This window comes from Phyllobates terribilis, unplaced genomic scaffold, assembly GCF_046119375.1.
Source record: "Phyllobates terribilis strain yellow unplaced genomic scaffold, ASM4611937v1 Scaffold_3__8_contigs__length_932513732, whole genome shotgun sequence".
Classification (NCBI taxonomy): Eukaryota; Metazoa; Chordata; class Amphibia; order Anura; family Dendrobatidae; genus Phyllobates; species Phyllobates terribilis.
This window is the reverse complement of record NW_027362763.1, coordinates 753,392,153-753,417,583: the sequence shown is the minus strand read 5'-3', so window position 1 is coordinate 753,417,583 and position 25,431 is coordinate 753,392,153.

Sequence of the window (25,431 nt, the reverse complement as noted above, 5' to 3'; positions counted from 1 at the left end):
TTGAGTGTGTCGCTCACTGTTCAACCGCAAATATATATATTTAAAAAACTCTGGTATACACCAGTAAATTATAACTGTGGTTTTGCTGTTCCACGGTAAAAAAAATCTCTATTATCCTGCTTTTGGCATTTTTTGCCATAAAAGAAAAACTAATAGTGTCTCCCTGATTTTTCAGACACAAATATATCTGTTGAAAATAGTCTGGTGTAGGCCCGAGAAATAGAACTGTGGTTTTGCAGTTCCACGTGTCAAATCTCTGTATTATCCTGCTTTTGGCATTTTTTGCCATAAAAAAACAACTAATTGTGTCTCCCTGATTTTTCAGACACAAATATATCTGTTGAAAATAGTCTGGTGTAGGCCTGAGAAATAGAAGTGTGGTTTTGCAGTTCCACAGGTCAAATCTCTGTATTATCCTGCTTTTGGCATTTTTTGCCATAAAAAAACAACTAATAGTGTCTCCCTGATTTTTTAGACAAAAATATATCTGTTGAAAATAGTCTGGTGTAGGCCCGAGAAACAGAAGTGTGGTTTTGCAGTTCCACGGTTCAAACCTCTGTATTATCCACTTTTGGGCCATTTGTATCTAAAAAAAAACTGTTTGAGTGTGTCGCTCACTGTTCAGCCGCAAATATATCTATTTAAAATTGTCTGGTATACCCCAGTAAACAATAACTGTGGTTTTGCCATTCCACGTTAAAAAATCTTTATTATTCAGCTTTTGGTATTTTTTCCGTAAAGAAAAACACTAATAGTTTCTCCCTGATTGTTCAGATTGTTTAAAAGAGGCGGGTGTAGGCCAGAGAAATAGAACAGTGGTTTTCCTCTTCCACGGTTCTAATCTACTTTTCATTACCCTTTTTCCATTGATAGTGCGAGTGTAAGCTATTTTGCTTCCTTTACAATGGGCAAGGCGCGTGGCAAGGGACGTGGAACTGGATGTTCTGGTGATGGTGCGTGCAGAGGACGGGGTTGTGGCCAAGGTAAAAATGTGCCACCACCAACAGCCACATCTTCTCGCTCCCAATTGTTGACCCAATTACTAGGGAAGCACAAAACACCAGTATTGCGAACTGATCAGTGTGAACAGGTTATTAATTGGATAGCAGATAATACTTCCAGTTACCTGGGCACCACCACCTCCGGTCTGTCTTCCACACGGTCAAGTTTTAGTAGCCGTGAGTCTCGACTGCATACTCCTCCTCACCCTGATGCTCCTTCCTCCCACCATGCCGAGAGTCGTCAGACAGCAACTGATCCCACACTTGGACACTCTAATGAGCTGTTCACTGGTCCATTTCCATATTTGTGTCCCTCGTCTGCTCCGCTTGAAGTGGTGGAAGAGGAGTACCCATGTAGCGATGCCCAAATATTTGAACAGCCACGGCCACAGGAAGTCGACGCTGGCAATTTGTCACAAGAGGTGGACGATGACGAGACACAATTGCCAGGAAGTGAGGAGGAGGATCGTGGTGCGCAAGTGGAAGAGGAGGAGGTGGTGGATGATCTAGTAACTGACCCAACGTGGCAGGAGGACATGCAGAGCAAGGCCAGCAGCACACAGGGTGAGGGAGGCAGAGTACCCCAACAGGCAGGAAGAAGCAGTGTGGTGGCCGCACACAGAAGGCAGGCAACAGTTCCCCGTCACACCAACACGAAGGACGTTGCCAGTACAACCTGTAGGTCTTCCAGAGTCTTTTTAAAGACTCTGCTGATAACCCCAAAAAGGCCATTTGTACCACCTGCCATGCCAGCATCAGCAGGGGTGACAAAACTACCAGGCTGACCACCACCAGCATAATCAGGCACATGGCAGCAAAGCATCCGACTTTGTTTGGTGAACCCCAGGGCCCACGACCAGTGTCAGCGGGTGTCACCACTGCTTCTTCCGCTGTTGTGCGTGCAATAGAAACCCCTGTTGTGTGTGCAAGGCAATCCCCTGTCCATTCTGCATGCAAAGATGCCCCCTCCTCTCAGTCTTCACTTGTTCTGGCAGTTTCTCAAGAAACAGCATCAACGTCCACATCCACGTCCCACCGCAGCGTTCAATTGTCCATATCCCAGACCTTTGAACGAAAGCGGAAATTCGCAGCCAACGCCCCACAGGTCACAGTCCTAAATTCACAGATTTCATGACTGCTTGCATTGGAAATGCTGCCTTTTAGGCTGGTGGAGACGGAATCCTTCCGCAACCTTATGGCGGTGTTCACCCCTTGGTACTCGGTCCCCAGCCGACACTATTTTGCCCGGTGTGCCATCCCCGCACTACACAAGCACGTGTCCCAAAACATCTGCCGTGCCCTCAACAACACAGTTACTGGGAGAGTCCACCTGACAACGGATACGTGGACAAGTGCTTGTGGCCTGGGACGGTACATCTCCCTGACGGCTCACTGGGTAAACATAGTGGAAGCCGGGACCCAGTCGGACCTTGGGACGGAACACATCCTCCCCACACCGAGGATTGCGGGCCCTATGTCAGTCAGAGTTGCCCCCACAGTGTACAGATCCTGCGCATCATCCTCCTCCTTCTCCTCATGTTCAGCCTCCATCTCAGATATCACCACATCAGTTACAAGCTGGAAGCACTGCAGTACTGCCTCTATCAAGTGGCAACAGGCTGTGCTGAAACTCATAAGCTTAGGTGAGAAACCTCATACTGCTTGTGAGTTGTGGTCAGCTGTGAAAGAGCAGGCAGATCTGTGTCTGACACCGCTGAACCTACATCCAGGCATGGTCGTGTGTGACAATGGCCGTAACCTGGTGACGGCTCTGAGGTGAGGCGAGATCACACACGTACCATGCCTGGCTCATGTGCTTAACCTCGTGGTTCAGCGGTTTCTTAAATCGTACCCCGAGTTGCCAGATCTGCTCATCAAAGTACGCCGCCTGTCAGCTCATTTTCGCAAGTCGGCTACAGCTTCCGCCGCCCTTGCTGTGTTGCAGCAGCATTTGCAGCTTCCGTCACACTGACCGGTGTGTGATGTCCCCACACGTTGGAACTCTACCCTCCACATGTTGCAAAGGATTTGTGAGCAGAAGAGAGCAGTTGTGGAGTACCAGCTGCTACAAGGCCGTCGATATTCAGGTCAGACTCCACACCTAAGACCTCAGGAGTGGAGCTGGATATCTGACATATGTACCGTCTTGACAAACTTTGAGGAGTCCACCAAGATGGTGAGTGGCGATGACGCCATCATTAGCATGAGCATTCCACTTGTCTGTCTTTTGCAATGCTCTCTGCAGAGAATTAAAGAGGAGGAATTGCAGCCAGAGTATGATGAGATGGATCAAGAAGCCGTAGCGGTCGATTACACACAGCCCAGCCTCATCTCATCCCAACGTGCATTGGGGGACAATGAGGGAGAGGAGGAGGAGGAGGAAGAACAGGAGCTTGTATCATGCGCTGTAGATGGTAGTACCTGTACAACTGTCAAACAGTCGGTTCAGCGTGGGTGGCCTGAAGACAGGGGGGAGGAGGAAGAGGAGGAGAGCATGGTCAGTCATCATCTTGGTGAGGACACGGAAGTCTTGCCCGTTACAAGTCTGGCACGCATGGCTGACTTTATGTACGCTGCCTTAACCGTGACCTTCGCATTGTCAAAATGTTTGGTGACAGTCATTACTGGTTGGTGACACTTTTAGACCCCCGCTACAAGGAGAACTTTCACTCTCTTATTCCTGAGGTGGAGAGTTCTACAAAAATGGGGCAGTACCAGAAGGCCCTTGCTGCAGAACTGTTAAAAAAATTCCCATCTGAACACGCTAGCGGCAGAGGTCACAGTTCGTTGCCCAACCAAGGCGTACATGCTAGAGAGACGCAACTCCAATCCAGCAGAGGCAGGGGAACACTGTCAACGTTCTGGTTCAGTTTTCTCAGACCCTCCCTTCGGACAGACCCTGAGGCGCGGGGTACTCTCACAAGGAGTGGAAAGTTTCAAAAGATGGTGAGGGAGTACCTTTCCGACCGTACCAGCATCCTCCGTGATTCCTCTGTGCCTTTTAATTATTGGGTATCCAAGCTGGACACTTGGAATGAACTCGATCTGTACGCTTTGGAGGTCCTGGCCTGCCCTGCTGCTAGCGTGTTATCGGAGCCTGTTTTTAATGCCGCAAGGGGAATTATAACTGATAAGCGCACTCGCCTGTCAACTGACAAGCTGACCCTTATCAAAATGAACAAGGGCTGGATTGGGTCAGACTTCTCATCACCACCAAATGACAGCAGAGTAACATAAAGTCAAATCCACTGTGTTATTTCGAGAGTTGTATTCACATGCACCGCTTCACACCCACACATGGTTATACGCTTCCTCATTTCCGCTGTTTTATGTTTTTCTCCTTATCCTCAGCCTCCACCACCACTATACCACCAGGGTGACCGTGGTCCGTGTTGCCAGCATTGCAAGTTCCTCCCTCCTTATTTTTGTCAGCTTTTGATTGGAAGGCATAAGCAAAGACTGTGGGAGAACCACTCCCCAATAATGGGAATAATATTTTTAAGATGCTGTACTGTATGGCTCTTGTAAGGGGCATTCAAACCGTCTTGTTAAGCTACTGGGACCTCCATGTCTCTTCCAAGGGGCATTCAAACCGTCTTGTTAAGCTACTGCGACCTCCACCACTTTCCAAGGGGCATTAAAACCGTCTTGTTAAGCTACTGGGACCTCCACGTCTCTTCTGAGGGGCATTAAAACTGTCTTGTTAAGCTACTGTGACCTCCACCACTTTTCCAAGGGGCATTAAAACCGTCTTGTTAAGCTACTGGGACCTCCACGTCTCTTCTGAGGGGCATTAAAAGCGTCTTGTTAAGCTACTGCGACCTCCACCACTTTTCCGAGGGACATTAAAACCGTCTTGTTAATCTACTGGGATCTCCACGTCTCTTCCAAGGGGCATTCAAACTGTCTTGTTAAGCTACTGGGACCTCCACGTCTCTTCCAAGGGGCATCAAAACCATCTTGTTAAGCTACTGGGACCTCCACGTCTCTTCCGAAGGGCATTAAAACCATCTTGTTAAGCTACTGTGACCTCCACGTCTCTTCAAAGGGGTATTAAAAGCATCTTCTTAAGCCACTCTGAACTCCACAGCTCTTCCAAGGGGCATTGAAATGTTGTTTTTAATTACCTCTAACCTCCACGACTCTTCCAACGGGCATTGCATTTCCCCCTAATTTTAGTCAGCTTTTGCTTTTCAATGCAAAGGTGAAAACTAAGGGAGACCCACTCCCCAATAATGGGTAGAAGGTTTTTAGTACGCTGTAATCCACGTCTGTTTCAAGGGGCATTGCAGTTCCTCATAATTTTTGGAAAGCCTTCCATTCACTGCTTAGGCTAACAGTGTACAGGAGACCCAGTTGCTATAAATGGAAAAAACGGTTTAGTTAAGGCCCTCTGACCTCCATGTCATTTCCAAGGGGCATTGGAGTGCCTCAAAATTTTTGGTAGGCATTGCACTCACTGTATGCCCTATAACTGTGTAGCCGAACCGCTCCTTTTGTTACAGAAACATATCCTACAAGACATATGTGGTTGACTGGCATGATATTGATGTGAATGGTCCCTGTTCCTCCTGCTCTTTCTCCTTTGCCACCACCTCATCCATCATTTATCACCTGAAGCTTTGTTTCAACGGGAGTCATAGAACTGGGTTAGTAGCAGGAAAACATCCAGCAATCCTCGGAGGAGGTAGGATATGCGCCAAAATGCTGACCACCTCAGGCCTAGCCGCAACTACATACATGCGCTTGCATTCCAAGAAAACAAAGCAGATGCTAACTTCTATCATCATCATCATGCTCCTCACCTTGGCACTCTCAACTCCCCTGATGGAGAAGCCAGGGCCCACCGAAGGAGTCTGGTTCTCTGGTGGGCTCGTCCAATGCTGCCCTAGAGCAGGCCGGGCTAAGAAAAGTGTGTGGGGGGAAGTTGACAGGAGAAATAGGGGCGGCTTGGGACCGTTTATGGACACCCGGCTGCCCCCAGGCGGCTGGGGACCGTGTGTGGACACCCGGCCGCGGGGCGGCTGGGGACCGAGTATGGACACCCGGCTGCCCCCTGGCAGCTGGGGACCGAGTGTGGACACCCGGCTGCCAGGCGGCTGGGGACTGAGTATGGATACCAGGCCGCCACCGCAGCCATGACGTGGTGGCCAGATTCCGCCTCCACATGCCTAAAAGGCCAAATTTCAAGTGCAAGCAAGCAGTATGGTATTGCAGCCTGGGGTAGGTGGGTGGCAGGCTGCATACTTGCGCTTGCATTGCAAGGAATGGGGGAGGTACAATTGAACACTGCTCTGGGAGAAGGACTTGCACGGGGATAGTTGCAAGTCTGCATTTTCTGATGCGGCAAGGATGACTTCTGATGAGCACACTTTTAGGCAGTGACCTGGGTGTCAGAGATGCTTCCAGGGGTCTTCCCCATGCTGTTCCCATGTCTTTTCAGCACTGTATGCATGTGTCACACAGCACATGGCCAGATAAGGTTGTAAAATGTTAAAATGACATTTCCTGGTGAATGCATTTGTCACGGTTGAAAGCAATACAAAAGTGCAAAAACGCATAAAAAATGCTACTTGTGAACATAGCACAAGGTGTGGAGGAGTATTTTTTTGGGGGGTTATTTATTTTATCTTATACACAAGTCTTTACCCTGGAAAGGAACTTCCTTAACATATTTCACAGGAAAGCAGTTTCAGTTTCCTTTTTGAACGTTTTATTGTGAGCCCTTAAAAGTGGCTTAATACCTCTGACCACGTTGTTGACAGCAGTGACCTGGGGGTCAGAAATGCTTCCTGGGGCGATCCCCATGCAGTCCCCATGTCATTTCAGCACTGTCACTATCGTTTTGGGCACTTGTTAGGCTTTTAAAAGACTGCCGGGGGTGCCGCCGCAAAAATGCTCGGGTCTCCCATAGACTAACATTGGGCTCGTTGCTCGGGCCGAGCACCCGAGTATCACGGCGAGCTCGGCCCGAGCTTCGAGCACCTGAGCATTTTAGTGCTCGCTCAACACTAATGATTAGTGATAACAAAAATTCTCCATTAAATGTCACTTGCTTAAACCCAGCAGGAAGTACGGCGGCGGCTAAAAATCACTAAAGTTGACAAATCCCCGGGCCTGGACGGGGTACGCCTGCGAGTACTGCAGGAATTAAGTAACGTCATAGATAGACCATTATTTTTAATCTTTAAAGATTCCATAATAACAGGGTCTGTACCACAAGACTGGCGTATAGCAAATGTGGTGCCAATATTCAAAAAGGGGACAAAATCTGAACTTGGAAATTATAGGCCAGTAAGCTTAACCTCTACTGTGGGTAAAATCCTGGAGGGTTTCCTAAGAGATGCTATACTAGAGTATCTGAAGAGGAATAACCTCATGATCCAATATCAACATGGGTTTACGAGGGACCGTTCCTTTCAAACCAATCTGATCAGCTTTTATGAAGAGGTAAGTTCCGGACTGGACCAAGGAAATGCAGTGGATGTTGTGTATATGGACTTTTCAAAAGCTTTTGATACGGTTCAACACAAAAGGTTGATGCATAAAATGAGAACAATGGGGATAGGGGAAAATATATGTAAGTGGGTTAAGAACTGGTTCAGTGATAGGAAACAAAGGGTGGTTATTAATGGAACACACTCAGACTGGGTCACAGTTAACAGTGGGGTACCACAGGGGTCAGTATTGGGCACGCTTCTTTTTAACATATTTATTAATGACCTTGTAGGGGGTATACAGAGTAGTATTTCAATATTTGCAGATGACACTAAACTCTGCAGGGTAATCAATACAGAGGAGGACAATTTTATATTACAGGAGGATATATGTAAACTAGAAGCTTGGGCTGATAAATGGCAAATGAGCTTTAATGGGGATAAATGTAAGGTAATGCACTTGGGCAGAGGAAATAAAATGTATAATTATATGCTTAATTGTAAAACACTGGGCAAAACAGTCACTGAAAAAGACCTGGGTGTATTGGTGGACGACAAACTCACGTTTAGTGGCCAGTGTCAGGCTGCTGCTACAAAGGCAAATAAAATAATGGGATGCATTAAAAGAGGCATAGATGCTCATGAGGAGAACATAATTTTACCTCTATACAAGTCATTAGTGCGACCACACTTAGAATACTGTGTACAGTTCTGGTCTCCGGTGTATAAGAAAGACATAGCTGAACTAGAGCGGGTGCAGAGAAGAGCGACCAAGGTTATTAGAGGACTGGGGGGTCTGCAATACCATGACAGGTTATTACACTTGGGGTTATTTACTGTGGAAAAAAGAAGGCTTAGGGGTGATCGTATTACTATGTACAAGTATATGAGGGAACAGTACAAAGACCTTTCTACTGATCGTTTTACTCTGAGGCCTGAGACGGGGACAAGGGGGCATCTTCTACGTCTTGAGAAAAGAAGGTTTAATCATAATCACAGACGGGGATTCTTTACTGTAAGAGCAGTGAGACTATGGAACTCTCTGCCGCATGATGTTGTAATGAGTGATTCACTGTTAAAATTTAAGAAGGGCATGGATGCCTTTATTGAAAAGTATAATATTACAGGTTATAAATACTAGATTCCTTGATAGGGCATTGATCCAGGGAACTAGTCTGATTGTCGTATGGAGTCGGGAAGGAATTTTTTTCCCCAATGTGGAGCTTAGTGTTTGCCACATGGGTTTTTTTTGCCTTCCTCTGGATCAACATGTTAGGCTATGGGTTGAACTAGATGGACTTAGTCTTCCTTCAGCCTTAAAAACTATGTTACATATCTACAGAACCGACTTTTTTCAAAAAACTGACGAAAACTCCATATGAACTGTGGCAAGATATGAAACCAAGTGTCAATCATTTAAAAGTTTTTGGATGTAAAGTTTTTATATTCATTCCAACAGAAAAACGTTCCAAACTTCAAAACAGATCCATGGAAGGAATATTCATTGGATATAGTGAAAATTGCAAAGGATATAGAATCCTAGATCCCAAAACAAACAGAGTTACGGTGAGTAACAGTGTGACATTCATTGAAGATTTAAATGAAAACATTATAATTTCAGTTGAAACAAAAAATGAGATAAACAATAGTGACATAACTGAAGAAATATCTGATGAGAAAGAAGTAGAAATCAATGAAGAACAAAATACTGAAAGTGAAGAATCACAACTACAAACAGACACAGAACCAAGACGTTCAATGAGAGAGAACAAAGGAAAACCACCAAAACGTCTCTCAAACAAGACAAGCATAAGAAAAATCTATGAGCCTACTTCTTGGGAAGACATATCTAAACTTCCTGAAGAAGAAGTTAATAAATGGATAGAAGCAACAGAAAGAGAAATTAAATCCATGCATGATTCAAATACATGGACACTAACAGATTTACCAGAAGGAAGAAAAGCCATAGGATGTAAATGGATTTTTAAAGTAAAATACCAAACAGATGGCACAGCTGAAAGATACCGAGCAAGACTCGTAGCTAAAGGGTATTCTCAAAAATATGGAGAAGACTATGATGAGACATTTGCTCCAGTTGTCAAACACACTACAATAAGAACTTTACTTACAGTTGCAGCAATGAAACAGATGGAACTGAGACATCTGGATGTAAAGACAGCTTTTCTGAATGGAGATGTAACAGAAGACATTTACATGGAACAACCTCCAGGATTCAAAGATGAAAGAAATCCAAACAAAGTTTGCAAACTACAGAAAAGCATATATGGTTTAACGCAAGCAGCTAAAGCGTGGAATGATAAAATCACGGAAGTACTTACAAATGAAAAATTTCAAAGAAACAAAGCTGATCCATGCTTATGCACAAAAAGGCTGATTAATAGATGGATTTATGTACTCATATATCTAGACGACATTTTGATTTGTTTTAAACAAGAAAGGGATAAAGAAAACATTCTAAAAATCCTGAAGCAACATTTCGAAATCAAAGACTTGGGTAATGTAAAACAGTACCTAGGAATACAGGTAGAAAGAGAAGAAGACAGAAGTTTCCTACTGAATCAAAATCACATGATTCAAGACATAACAGAAAAATTTGGATTAAAGGATGCAAAAACAGTAAAGTCTCCAATGGAAACTAATTATCTCAAAGAGATGAACAGTGAAAAAAATATGCTAGCAAATAATGAAGAATACAGAACAGCAATAGGAAAACTACTGTATCTAGCGACCGTTACAAGACCAGACATCGCAGCAGCAGTAGGAATCCTGAGTAGAAAGGTATCAAAACCAAATAAAGCTGATTGGAATGCCGTGAAGAGAGTAATGTGTTATTTGAAAGGAACTAGCAATGTTAAGCTGAAATTACCCACAAGTGATAATTGCATTTTAACAGGATATGTTGATGCAGATTGGGCTGGAGATCCAACTGACAGAAGATCTATTAGTGGACATATTTTTTTCTTTCAGGTGGACCAATAAGTTGGACAAGTAAGAAACAGTCAATTGTGACACTGTCTTCAACAGAAGCAGAATATGTTGTTGCAGCACATGCCAGTCAAGAAGTACTGTGGTTAAGACAATTGTTGACAGAATTAGGACAACCACAGTTGGAACCAACAAAACTGAAAGAGGACAATCAAGTATGTCTTGTTCTTACTCAGATGGAAAGAGTCAATCCAAGAACCAAGCATATTGAGGTGAAATATCATTTCTTGAGAGATCATCAGGAACAAGGAGTCTTGAAGTTAGAGTATTGTCCTACTGAAGAAATGACAGCAGACATTTTCACGAAGGCGTTGAATGCTGATAAACACCAGAGACCAATAAAAAAGTTGGGTTTGATTGAATAAGTCCTTATTGTTGAGAAAGGGTGTTGGCATATACAACAGATTAGGACTTATTATAAGTGAAAGGAGGACTCTATACTAACCAGACAGCAGATGGCGATAGTGTGTAAAGTTATATGCTGGCTGTAATGAGGGGAGAAAAGCTCTCGTAAGTACAGTGGTGACTGTAAGAAGATGCACTCTGCAACAAGGCTATGGGTCGAACTAGATGGACTTCACCCTTAAAAACTATGTTACTATGCTATAATGTTATGGGGAAGCCTGGCCAGGCTACAGGTCATGTGCGCCTTCACTCTCTGATACAATCTTCGGCAATGTGTAAAATAGCAGAGGACATTTCAATTGCATCATATCGTTTCTCTCATCTCTATATTCAACCTGTTCTTAATATATAAAATGCTCAAGTCTACACGTTTGCTTGACATTTCCAATGTTCCTGGCTACATTGTGCCTTAATACTTGCAAATCCCCCGATACACTGCTCTTTGTTCGCTGCTTTTCTTCTGTTATGTTTTGTAAGACATAAAAATATTGAATCAGTAAAAGGTGAAAAAGGCATCGAAGAAACTATAAAAATATTAGCTGCACATGGAATGAAATGTGTCACTTATTCCCTTCGATTGAAACTGTGAATTTTGTTGCTAAGTAATAGAAACATAAGAAATAAGTCTTTATCTATAAAAGAAGAACTCTGAGACACACTAACAAACATATACAAACTTAAGACAATTTGTTGTAATATTTCATAAAATATTACATTTTATGTACCTAAGACTCAGGGTCGGACATATCATTGGTGCAGCCTGGCCTAAAAGGTAAGGGAGCCCATTTCTACCACCAAAACAGGTGGAATTGTCAATTATGATGAGCTATTGCAGTGCAAAGTGCCCATACATTGTTCTTGCACAGGGACCTTTTCTGTCTGAGTCTGCCAGTGCTAAATCTTGTGTAAATAGCAAAAGGATAAGGTCTGTACATGATACATGTGACCACTGCAGCCCATCAGTGACATTTAACAGTGACTTGCTGCAGTGGTCACATATAAAAAGTACAGAACATAATTCCTCCAGGACAGTTTGGGGCAATCAGTGTGGCGTAGCTGTAGTGGAGGAAGGATCAACTGGTAAGTTATGATTATATCTTAATTTTAAAGCATTTCTTATTCTTCTACAAAGTTTTTCAAATCCTCAAATATCCTTTTAAAGGCCATGGTTACTTTTGACAAGAAAAACCTAGATGTATTCCACTCTTTTTATCCTCTAATCTGCTTGTACAACATCATCATCCCTGCTGCTTTCTCTAATATTCAGAAATGTAAGAGAGCAGAAAGAGCCGTCAGAGCCAGGAGTAAATCTAATTTATATATAGGAGTCAAATAAACATTTTGTGCAAAGGTGTACATAAGCTTTTCATCTGTATCATAATACAAATATATTTTTTAATTACCTTTATATGGTATAAATTTAAGGTTTTTATTCAACCAATGCATTTCGGTGCCAGACTGGAGCCTTTTTCAAGGAAAAAAACAAAAATGCAACATCCTGACAATGACTCCCTAAACATCTAGGAGAATAAACCTTTCTACTAGTTAAACAGACTGTCTGCTAATCTTCTTACAAGACAGACAGGCCCTTTAACTTATGAAATTCTAGCTCCCCCAATTGTGTTTATGCTCATTGCATTTGTCTATGCTCTGATTGTTCATTGCTTTTCAGCTAGGCACTGTATTCTGTGTGTCATGCTGAAAATGTATCGGCCAGTCAATCAGGATTTAATGGTTGGCATCCCTCCATTCTAGGTCACTTGCAGTGAATATGGTAGGAGCTACTGTGCCTGTTAGAGTCCAAGAGACTTGTAAATCTCAGGATCTCTGAGGTTATTAATACATCAGGGAGCCGCGCGGCCAGGAAGTGATGAGTGCGTATCACCGCAGACTTATGCGATCCAAACATTGGAAGTGATGGAGATGCCCCCGGATGTGATGCAACCTAGAGGGGAAACCGCAGTAAGATCGAATAAAAAGCAACATGGCAGAAGCTTATGCCGTGTTCTGTGGGTCACAGGAGCATGACTAGCGACAGGAGGTTGTGGGCCTGATGATATTGGGTGTCCATTAGTTCTCCATAGTCTCCCCTGATGAATCTTTTCACAAGATGAAATGTGTAGGGAGCAAAGTGCCTCTTATTTACGCAACCTTGGATGCCAGCTTAGAGCAGCATGACATCATGTCAAATGGATGAGTGCAAAGCCCACTATGGCACATGGTGACATCGTTCCAATTTCGTACTGTGCCTTATAAATTGGTTATTATATGCTCTATCTCTAATGAGTGGGAGTTTAACTCCTCTAGCCCTGTAGTTTGGATAGGGGTTGATAAAGTGTATAGACTTGACCATATGTTTTTGTATCTGTGACAACAGGAGTTTTGTCACTGTTGGGACTTGGTTGTTAAGCTTCACAAGCCTGATCACAGGGTAACAAAAGTGATATCAGGATTGCTGTCCCCGGAGGGACTTCACTGTTATACAGATAATCAGGTCTATGGTTATCCTTGTTTTCTAGGGCTTTTTGTGTGTAGCCCATTGGCCTGTTCTTTTTGCTTTGCACTTTATACACAGGATTAATTTCCTTTTATAGTGTGTATTTGTTGGTATTTTTAGATAAATTATTAAAAGATAAATTTTATTCATCACCACTTTTTGCTAATTTTGATCTGACTTATAGGCGGTCCTTCCATATATCCAATCAATTCCTTAATGGATGGTGAAGAGTTGCCACCAAAATCGTGGGGCATGTTGTATGAGTGCGTTAGTAAACATGCGGAAAACACATGTTCCAGAAGTGCATTTAGCAGAGGCTAAAAAAGAGGGCTTGTGTTTAGGAGGAGAATTGCAGACAAGGTAAATATGTTGATGCTTTAGTGTGTAAGTCACAGACCTCATCTGAGTAAAGTTGTTTCTTACTGTTGGTCAAAGAGAGTGTGTCTTGTTCGTGCTTCCATGTCAGTCATCCTGCAAGTTATACTGCGGATGCAGACTGCCATGTATATTTGTTGCATCTTTTACATCGGGGTGGGGAACCTCAGGCTTGTGGACCATTTACAGCCCTTGATGACCTTTTATCCGGCCCCGGGGCAGATTCCTGGCGACAGAAGTGCTTGGTCCGGCTGCTGTATTTTGACGGCCGTCGGCCCATTAGTTTCTTGTTGCTCTATGAGCACGCACATGAATGAAATACTACGTCTAGACAACAGTGCCAGTGGCAGGACGTTTTTTTGGGCGGGCTTAGCAGGCAATTTGTATGTCCCCCGAAGGATGGTATAAATATCCAAATGGCTCTTGGCAGAAAAAAGATTCCCAAAAATAGATTTCCCATCCCTGTCCTACATAGTGGCTTCTGTATTCCCCTATATTATTACATTAAATCCACATCATGTTTTGGCTTTGGTCCCAGAGTAATTGCTTATCCAATTCATGGTTAATTATGGGACCTTGAAGTGTGAACTTTGTGTAAACATGATGAAACAAAGGTATGAAATGGCATACACTCTCCTGTCATAGACCACCACCATTACCCAACCTAAATTATTTAACAATGAGCATATAATTATATTATTTTATATTATTTGTTACTAAACCTTGTTGCTAAAATCTCTAATCCTCCAAGAATACTAGATATGAATCTTTAATCATACATCAACATTGGTACCCGCCATAACAACTACTTTGTTATCCCAGCGCATCAGAGATACTAGGTATTACCATTAACCTAGTCTAGACTTCTACAACTATGACGGGAATGCTATGCCTAACCTTCTAACCACCCAAAGTAAAAATATGTGATCTAGTGCATAAAGAAAGCTGACAGTAAATATAATCGTGGATTCAGGACACAGAAAGGGAATTTCACAGATTTTTTTGTGGAGCCAGTACACTTAAATTCCTCATAAACTCCTCTTTAAAATCTCTAGTAAGTCAGCAAGGAGAACAACAACCGTAACAGAAAAAAAAACAAGTAACTAGGAATTGAAAAAAAGGTCAGAGCCATAAATATCCTTAAAACAATATAGTACTATGCAAAGTTTTAGGCAGGTAACGCACAATGCTGCAAAGTAAGAATGTTTTCAAAAATAAAAGTAACAATAGTTTTTTCATTAATTAACAAAATGCAAAGTGAATGAACAAAAGAGAAATCTAAATCAAATCAATGTTTGATATGACCGCCCTTTGCTTTCAAAACAGCATCAATTGTTGTAGGGACACTTTGCACAAAGTCAGGGGGTTTGATGGATTATTGTGAGATGGGTAACCAATTATAGCAAAAAGATGATAATGATAATCACTTTCATATATACAGTAGATTGAAATACAAGTCATTAACTGAACATAACCAGCTGTATAGGTGGCTTAAAACTGGATGAGGAACAGCTAAACTCTCCTACAAATGTGAGGTTATAGAAGACAGTTTCATGTCACAGGTCATACACTATGGAAAGACTGAGCACAGCAACAAGTCACAAGGTAGTTATAATACATCAGCAAGTACTCTCTCAAAGATTTCAAAGCAGATTAGGGTTTCTAGATGTGGTGTTTAAGCTCTTTTGAACAAGCCCCAAGAAATGGCCAATGTTCGGGACCATAAACGCAGGGTCGACAAAGAAAAGTTAGTGCTGCAGATGAATGACTCATCATGGTTACTTCCCTTAAAAATAAAAAATATCCAGCAGTGCCAGCAGAACTGGCAGCAACCAGTGACACCAAGCAACACCCATCTACTATCTGGAGAAATCTGGCCAGAAGTGATCTTCATGGAAGAAATGCAGCCAAAAAAACATGCCTTCAATATGGAAACAAGACCAAGTGACTCAACTCGGAAGAAAAACATGAAGAAAAATGACAGCAGGTCCTCTGGACTGATGAGTTAACATTTGAAATATTTTGCTGTAGCAGAATGCAGTTTGTTCGTCCTGAAAAGCAGAAGAATAATGAGTGTCTGCAGGCAATAGTGAAGCATGGTGGATGTTCCTTGCAAACTTGGGGCTGCATTTCAGCAAATAGAGTTACGAATTTGGTCATGATTAATGGTGTCTGAATGCTGAAAAACACAGGCAGATACCTATTCATCATTCAATACCATCAGGGAGGCATCTGATTGGCTCCAAATTTGTTCTGCAGAAGCAAAACAATCCCAAGCATACAGCCAATGTCATTAAAAACTATTTTCAGCGTAAAGAACAAGGACTCCTGGGAGTGATAATATGGTGGCCACAGAGCCCTAATATCACCATTATTCAGTATGTTTGTAATTATATTAAAAGAAAGAGGGGTTTGTGCAAGCCTACGTCCGCAAAAGATCTATGGTTAGTCCTCCAAGATGTTTCTGACAACTTCCTTGCAGACTTCCTTATAATAACCTGTGTGCAAGGCAAAAGGTGGTCAAAATATTGATTTCCTTTAGATTTATCTTTTGTCCATTAACTTTGACAAAGTAGCAGGTAAAGAGCTCCACAAGTTGTCTTTGGAGTTAGTTAAAATAATTAACACAATACACTTGAACACTTAGGTTCTTTTACATGTAGAGATAAATTCCCCTCAAGGACTGAAGGTCAACAATTTTGTAAGTCTATCAGAGCATGTTCACTTACATTTATATCTGTTTTAATAATTGAGTTTTTTTGTATAAACAATCATATGTAGTGATGAGCGAGTGTATTCGTTACTATTCGCTATTCGCACGAATAGTACGGTATTTGGGTTACTCGTTATATTGCGAGTATTTGTGTACTCTCCTTGCTATATTCGGATGTCCTGCCCTGCAGTTTTGGCGCCTCCTTTGCAGTCACTAAACATGCTGGGCTTCTTAACCAATCACAGTAATGCCGCAGACATCTTGATTGTGACATTACTGTGATTGGCTGGCCACCCAGCGTCATAGGGTTTATTTAAGCCCTTCTGTGGCGCCCCTGAGGGTTCGACCGCCACAGGGATGCTGCACTTCTTTAATGGAGTGTGGTGTTCCTCCTCTGAGGTAAGAACGGTGCAATGGTCAGGACCCCACCTCCACATCCAACACCACACTCCTCCCACCAGAGGGAGCTAGTAGGCACTAGAGTGCTGCCCCTACTGGAAATTGGGAGACTGGGGAACCAAGAGATAGGGGGAACCAATTAGTTGGTGAGGGTGGACTCACATTTAGTGACACTTAATATTTGATATTTAATAAACAGCCATCTTGGCTCAGGGTTCTTTGATTGTGATCTCCCTCCCTGAACGTGGCATCTGGGAGAACCTGCAGCGGATGGTGACATGGCCCTCGTACCCTGGCCATGGGTTGAGGGGCAGGTTGCAGATAACGTATGTCTCAACCCGGTCAAGGACCATGACCAAGAAGGCCCGGAGCTTAAGAGTGTAGCTCCACTGCAAAAGGACCCCAGGGGGATGCAGACGGAGCGGTATACGCCACCTGTCCTCACTATTCTGGCCCAGCCAAGGGGATTCCGACTGCAAGAGGGGTACCGGCCCCCGACACCTGACCTTGCTACTCTACGTCTTGGTCAGGGAAGCCCAGTAGGCCCAGAGGATCCCACCGGGTAACGGACGGAGTGGAGCTGCCACCCATACCCTTTTTCTGAGCGTAGTCCAGAGGGAGACCCGGCCTATCTACACACACACAGACAGGAAAGAACCCAGTCTGAAGTCTAGGAACACTCTGGTGTGGGGTCCTGATTGAGCACTTGCATCACTCGGAGGTTGTCGGATCCCCGTTCCTGGTGACCGCAGAACTCCGTGAGGAGCAGAGAGAAGCCTTGCAGCTGTACTCTCCACCGTGAGTAAAAACCCTGGAAGTCTACCCCTATGGCCTCCAGACTCTTTATTCTGCACTTCACCGCACCACTTAGCACCAGACCTCCTACACTACAACCCTCTCCATCCCTGTCGCTGCCCTGAGGCCCTGCTCTGCCTGTGGGGAGTAGTATCAACTTTGGCTGCCGCAACACCATGTCTCAGAGGACTGCTGCAGCGCTGGTGGCCTTCACCAGGCACCACAGGTGGCGTAGTCGATAGCAACCACTCAACCCTGACAAGTCCGTACCACCCTTTTTAATGTGACGGCCTTGGGGCACGGAGCGGGTCCGGGTCACGGCTGCACCCCATCGACAACATAGGACCCGGCTCCGAGTCCCCCATCTCCCAGGGTAGGGCTGCGAGCGTCACACACTTCCGCTGCCATTTTGTGCAAATTGTAACTGGAGCCTGCGTTCTATAAGCATAGGGAGAGATGGCTGAACTGCTGGGAGAGTGTTTAGGCCTCTTGATAAAACAAAAGCCCTTTAAAGGGCTATCTGCAGTGTATACTAGTTCAGTGTTTAAAGGAGCCGCTCACTAGCTCCATAATACCACCACAAAATAGCACTTTTCAGAGCTCAAGACTCACAACAAAGTCAGAGTACAGGGAGGGAAAGATTGTGTATTAGGCAGGGAGAGGTTAAAGTGTTCTTCCAGTGTCCATCTTAAAACAGCTCTTGTCAGAGGCAAAGCAATATTTTTCCAGCACACAGAGTAGTAGCAAATTGTGCTGCTTTTTTATTTTTAGCACCGGTCTATTGTCCCTGTTGTTTTAGGCTATGTGCCCACGTTGCATTTATGAAGCAGAAAATTTCTGCTGCATAAATGCAAGTCCTCTCCCGGAAAAACGCATGCGGAATTCCGCACGCGTTTATCGCGCGTTTTTCGCGCGTTTATCACGCGTTTTCCACATGCGGAATTGCCTTGCGTTTTTTATGCATTGAACAAAGGCAATTCTGCTTGCGGAAACACAAAATTAAATGACATGCTGCGGATTTTTGAACGCAGCATAAACGCTGCGGAAAAATCCGCAGCATGTGCATAGAACTTGCGGAATCCCATTGGGGACCATGGGGTGCGTGTTACCAAGCGTTTTTCAAGCGTTTACGCTGCGGAAATTCCGCATCAAAAACGCTTGAAAAATGCTACGTGGGCACACAGCCTTAGGGGTCAGAGTCTGGCTTCTGCTGTCCACATTAGTCCACATAAAAAGGCGGTTAGTCCCCTACGCAAAGCAGTAGTCCAAACATTTCCTACTACCTGCTACCAAGCACGCACCAGGCCATTCTACCCGCTGTTTTTGGGATGACAGCCTGCCTTCTGTCCACATTAGTCCACTTAAAAAAGCATTTAGTGCGCTACACAAAGCAGTAGTCCAAACATTTTCTACTGCCTGCTACAAAGCACGCACCAGCCCATTTTCCCCACAGTTTTTGGGGTGACAGCCTGCCTTCTGTCCACATTAGTCCATTTAAAAAAGCGTTTAGTGCGCTACACAAAGCAGTAGTCCAAACATTTCAAGTATTTGAGGACCTACGTCTAGAAGAAAACCACTTGGAGGAACGTCATTTATTGTCTCCAGAGGTGGAGGCTGATGATGATGATACACAGTTGCCATTAGGTCAGCCTACAATGTCAACTGGGAAGGAGGATGAGATGGAAAACTTGGTGGTCGATGATGAGTCCACTGATCCGTCCTGGACTGTTGGCATGCATAGCTATGACAGCAACACAGGGGAAGATGGATATGTAGTCCCAACACAGGCACCAAGGGGTCGTGGTTTGCCCAGAGTGAGAACTGGGTTAACTGGTCCCAAGAGCACCCCCACTGTGCGCCAAGTCAGGGCAAGGGGGCGTTCAGCTGCTGTGTGGAACTTTTTTTCTGAAAGTCCTTCAGAGAAAAACATTGCAGTTTGTAGCATCTGACATACCAAGTTGAGCAGAGGCCAGGGCAAAGGCAACCTGAGCACCACCAGTATGCGAAACCACATGGCAGCCAAGCACCCCAGTAGGTGGGAGGAACACCAGGGTTCCAAATCTGCATCTGCGGGTCAAACCAATGCCATATCACCCGGGTTATGTCCTTCAGAATCTGCTGTTCATGAAGCAGGCGCTCATACCTCCTGCCCACAAGTTGCGGTTGCTCACACACAACAAACATCAAAAACATCCATTTCCTTGTCCCAGCGAAGGGTCCAATTGTCCATGCCTGAGAGCTTGGAAAGATAGCATCAGTACCCAGCCACACACCCACAGGCACAAATACTAAACTCGTACATTGCCAAATTGCTAGCTGTGGAGATGTTGCCGTTTAGGCTTGTGGGAACACAGTCTTTCCACGATCTCTTGGCTGTGGCTGCCCCATGATACAGTGTTGCCAGCCGCCACTATTTTGCCGGGTGTGCCGTCCCTGCATTACACAAGCATGTGTTAAACAATCTGAACCGTGCTCTCACTAACGCCGTAACCAGGAAGGTCCACCTAACAACAGACACCTGGACAAGTTGTTGTGGACAGAGATGATACATTTCACTGGGTGAACCTGGTGGAGGGGGGACAAAGGCGCAAATTGGAACATCACACATCCTACCCACACCAAGAATAGCGGGCCCAACTTCTGACAACACGCTCTGCTGAAGCTGATCTGTTTAGGTCAGAAAGCACACACTGCAGCAGAGCTGTGGCAAGCTTTAAAACAACAGACCGATCAGTGGCTCTCCCCGCTGCACCTCCAATCCGATCTGGTCGTCTGCGATAATGGGTGTAACCTGGTGGCGGCTTTAAAGGTCGGCAAGCTGGTACACAGGCCATGCATAGCTTACATGGTGAACCGAGTTGTTCAGAAATTTCTGAAAACTTACCGTGACTTGCCGTACCTACTTGAGAAGGTGCGCCGTATTAGCGCCCATTTTCGCCATTCCTCTACCGTTTTTGCTGCTCTTACAGCGCTGCAAAAGCATTGAATTTGCCAAGTCACCAACTCTTTTGCGACTGGTGGCGCAGTGGAACTCAATATATCATACGTTAACGAGGATTAGTGAACAGCAGAGGGCAGTACCTGAATACCAGCTTCATCATGCCCATCAGACTGAGAGTCAGCCACCACACATAACAACTGTCGAGTGGGTGTGGATTGCTGACATTTGTGAGGTTCTTGAGAACTTTGAGTACTGCACCAACCTTGTTAGCGGTGATTAGGCTATTATCAGAGTAACCATCATGCTGCTGTGTCTCTTGAAACAATCACTGCATAATCTCAAAGAGGAAGCTTTGCGTGCCCAGCATGTTGGTATGGAGCCAGATTTCCCAATGGGTGATACTACCCAGCCCAGCCAATATTCTGAGGCAACATTGGGTGATGAGGAGGAAGATGAGGAGGATGACGAGGGAGAGGACTTGTTTTTCTGTGCTACCGAGGGGACTCGTAATACTACAGAGGGGACACCCAACCCAAGCTTCATGTCTGTCCAGCCTGGATGGGCTGGAGAGGAGGAGGTGAAGGAGGAGGAGGTGAGTCAGCGTGAGGAGAGGATGGGTACTGTTTCTACTGTTGGGGACACAGAACATTTGCCTTTTTGCAACTTGGCCCACATGGCACAGTTCATGTGTAAGAGTCTGTGGCAAGACCCTCGTGTGATACACATTTTATCCAACAACCTACTGTATACTGGTTGGCCACCTTTCTCGATCCACGGTACAAGGAGAAATTTCCTTCTCTCCTTTTGGAGTCACCAAAGAGTTTTACAATGGAATCGTTCAAGAGGCCCTCTTTTCAACACCAAGGGATAATGGGGAGAGACACGAACACCAGCTCCAACAGAGATGGGGGGAAAATGTGCACAAATTGGGCAATTTTCAATAAACCAGCACAACAACAAGGGCTATCTGTGCCTGTAACAAAGCCAAGGAGAAACAAGTTGCAGAACATGGTCAAGGGGTACTTAAGTGACCATACGTGCGTCCTTTCTGACGCTTCAGTTCCCTTTAATTATTGGGTGTCTAAGCTGAACACTTGGCCCGACGTCTCCTTATATGCCTTGGAGGTGCTGGCCTGCCCAGCTGCTAGTGTGGTGTCAGAGCGTGTTGTCAGTTCCGCTGGGGCAATCATCACTGATAGGCGCACACACCTCTCCACGGAAAATGCAGACAGACTTACTCTGATTAAATTCAACAAGGACTGGATATCTCCACAGTTTGTAATCCCTCCAGATGACAGCAAGCCAACCTAAATTCACCAGAAATGCAAATACATGCTACTGCTGTTAACATCACCCCCTTCCCATAAAAACCCGTTTCCTTCCTTCGTCAACCATGACTCAGCCCATAGGGCTAATTTTTACAAACCCTATGCACATTGTGCAGTGGACAAACCAGGACAGTATTCCTACTCCAGCCTAACTACTATTTGTGATTGGAGGCCCTTGGGATGGTGGCTTCCTGCGTCAACCATGACTCAGCCCATAGGGCTAATTTTTACAAACCCTATGCACATTGTGAAGTGGACAAATCTGGAATGTACAGTGGTCCAACCAAACTAATATTTGTCATTGGAGGCCCTTGTCACAGGTTGTGTCACATCGTGACTGAGATAGAGGATACATATTCTATAGAAATGTACTGTCAGTCACCCTTTTTGGCAAAAAAACATGCCTGACTTGTGTCACATTGTGACTGAGATAGGGGATACATATTCAATAGAAATTTACACTGACTGTTGATGACCGACTGATGGCCCTCTGAAAACTTGAATTGAGGGTCACATCTACTACAGTACTCCATCGTAGATAATGTTTGTCAAGGGAGGTCCTTGTCATGTAATCTTCCTGCACCTATGACACAGCCCCAGGAGAAATTTTTGGAAATACAATGCACATTCTACACTGGACCAAGTAGTAAAGTATCAAGAAGTCTTCTCTTCCTATATAATCTGGGGAATATTGACAATCAAAATCTCTGAGCCATTTGGAGAAGCTTCTCCAACCCATCCTGGAGGGGGGGCACCATATATCCTCTGTCCATTGACTTGCACAAGTGATATATTTGAGCTTGTCATCCATTTGACTAGTGCAGCTTCATTTTTCTGGTTCACCGAGTTCAGCCATACCTGAGGATCGCAGGCCGCACTCACTGCTACCTTCTAGTACTCCATGTCTCTTGGCCTTTTTTTCTGTAGTCTCTGCCCTTGAATGAGTTAAATAATAGAGTGAGGGCCCTACAATATGAATAAGTGAGGGCACTCTCAAATGTATTGTACACAAGAGGGACCTCCCAAATCTCTAGAGAAGGGGACTTCAAAATGTATGTTACAGGGCCACACGAGGGCTCTCACAAAACTCAGCTTTCCTGCCTACTGCTGGCCCTCTGAACATTTGAATTTAGGGCCGCAGTATCACATGGTGGTGGAGGAGGAGGAGGGTCAAGCCCAACGCTACAATGGGCACATTGTAAACTGCTATGGAAAAAGTATTCCACTATCTGAGTGTCAATGATGGAGGGACCGCCCAAATGTCTAAGTAACAACTGTCATTCAGCAAGCCACTAGGGTAAGTAATTTCTCCGGATACAACGCTTCAGTTGAGATTGTACGGTACCAAGATCTCATAGCAATTTATCTAACAAAATAGAAGTTGGGAATTTACTCTCAAACCATTAATACAATTGTTACATTTTTCGTGGTGACTGGTATACAGGCTACAGCCATGCGGGATTATCCAATATATTTTTATCCCAATAGGGAAGTGTTTGCTATTTCTTAATCTTCCATTTAATAGCCTCCATTAATATATTGTTAGAATGATTATTGCATTATAATGCAAACAGAGAAATAGTAAAATGCCTGGTGTTCACAGATATAAGTTTTGTATCGAAATGTATAATTTGGGATTTTTTTTGTCAATAGAAGATCACTATTTACATCAATATGATGACAAGTAATATAATATGTACAAATGTATTTTCTATTTAATATTTGTTCCTTGCAGCTACTGCATTATTAGGTTATTTTAGGTATTGTGCTTCTGAAGTGTTTTGTGAGCAGTCAGTAATCAGGCTGGCTGATGTCACATGTGCGGATGCTAAATAGTGATGAGCGAACGAGCTAGCCACTGCTCGGTACTCACCGAGCATCACGGTGCCCGACAAGCTTGGCGAGTATTTCTGGGTTGCTCGGGCGGGAACTCGGGTCCTCTCCATGCATGTTTGGCTCTCTTTAGAGAGCCAATGAACAGGCAGGGATTGCCTGCCATGCACTGTAATGCCGTAGCCATGTTGGTTGTGGGCATTACAGTGATTGGCTGGCCGCACAGCATCATCAGGTTTATGTAAGACCTGACGCCGCTATGCTCGTCACAGTCTACCCCGGAAACAGGCAGAGTAGGGAGAGATTTGCTTGTTTATAGTTAGTATAGGTATACCACAACATATATATATATATATATATATATACAGTACAGACCAAAAGTTTGGACACACCTTCTCATTTAAAGATTTTTCTGTATTTTCATGACTTTGAAATTGTACATTCACACTGAAGGCATCAAAACTATGAATTAACACATGTGGAATTATATACATAACAAAAAAGTGTGAAACAACTGAAAATATGTCTTATATTCTAGGTTCTTCAAAGTAGTCACCTTTTGCATTGATGACTGCTTTGTACACTCTTGGCATCCTCTTGATGAGCTTCAAGAGGTAGTCACCGGAAATGGTCTTCCAACAATCTTGAAGGAGTTCTCAGAGATGCCTTACACTTGTTGGCCCTTTTGCTTTCACTCTGCGGTCCAGCTCACCCCAAACCATCTCGATTGGGGTCAGGTCTGGTGACTGTGGAGGCCAAGTCATCTGGCGTAGCACCCCATCACTCTCCTTCTTGGTCAAATAGCCCTTACACAGCCTGTGTTTGGGGCCATTGTCCTGTTGAAAAATAAATGATGGTCCAACTAAATGCAAACCGGATGGAATAGCATGCCGCTGCAAGATGCTGTGGTAGCCATGCTGGTTCAGTATTGTAGCGTCGGCGTCCCTGCCTCCTGCCAGACAGGAACGCCGTTCCCCTCACCTCTCCGCTCCGTGCCCGGCGGCTTCCCCCGCTCTGCTGGCACCGTCCTAAGGAGTCCCCGGCCAATGGCCGGAGGACCTCACCATATATAAGGCACCTCCTCCAAAATGGAGGTGCCCGAGCAATGTTGTTGCAAAGCCTTTCAACTCTGCTTCAGCCCTCAGGTCCCGTTACCAGATACCTGCCAGTTACCTGCCAGATCTCTGATTGATTCCTACCTGTTTTCTGTCTATCTGCTCGCATTCCTGCGGTCCGACAGTCTGCCTTCCAACACCTGTCAGTCTGTCTATGGATCTGCCCGCCCGCTCACCTGGGAACGCTCACCTGCTACCTGCCTGCTAGCCTACCTGGAGGCTCTGCCGTCACTTGCCGTGACCTCCTGCCAGTCCAGAGACTCTTGCCCGATCACCTGGGAGCGCTCACCTGCTACCTGCCTGCTAGCCTACCTGGAGGCTCTGCCGTCACTTGCCGTGACCACCTGCCTGTCTAGAGACTCTTATCCTGCTGTCACTTGCTGTGACCACCTGCCTGTCTAGAGACTCTTATCCTGCTGTCACTTGCCGTGACCACCTGCCTGTCTAGAGACTCTTACCCTGCTGTCACTTGCCGTGACCACCCGCCTGTCAAGAGACTGTCCCCGTCACTTGCCGTGACCTCCTGCCCTTCTACCCAGAGACTGTCCCTGTCACTTGCCGTGACTACCTGCCCTTCTACCCAGAG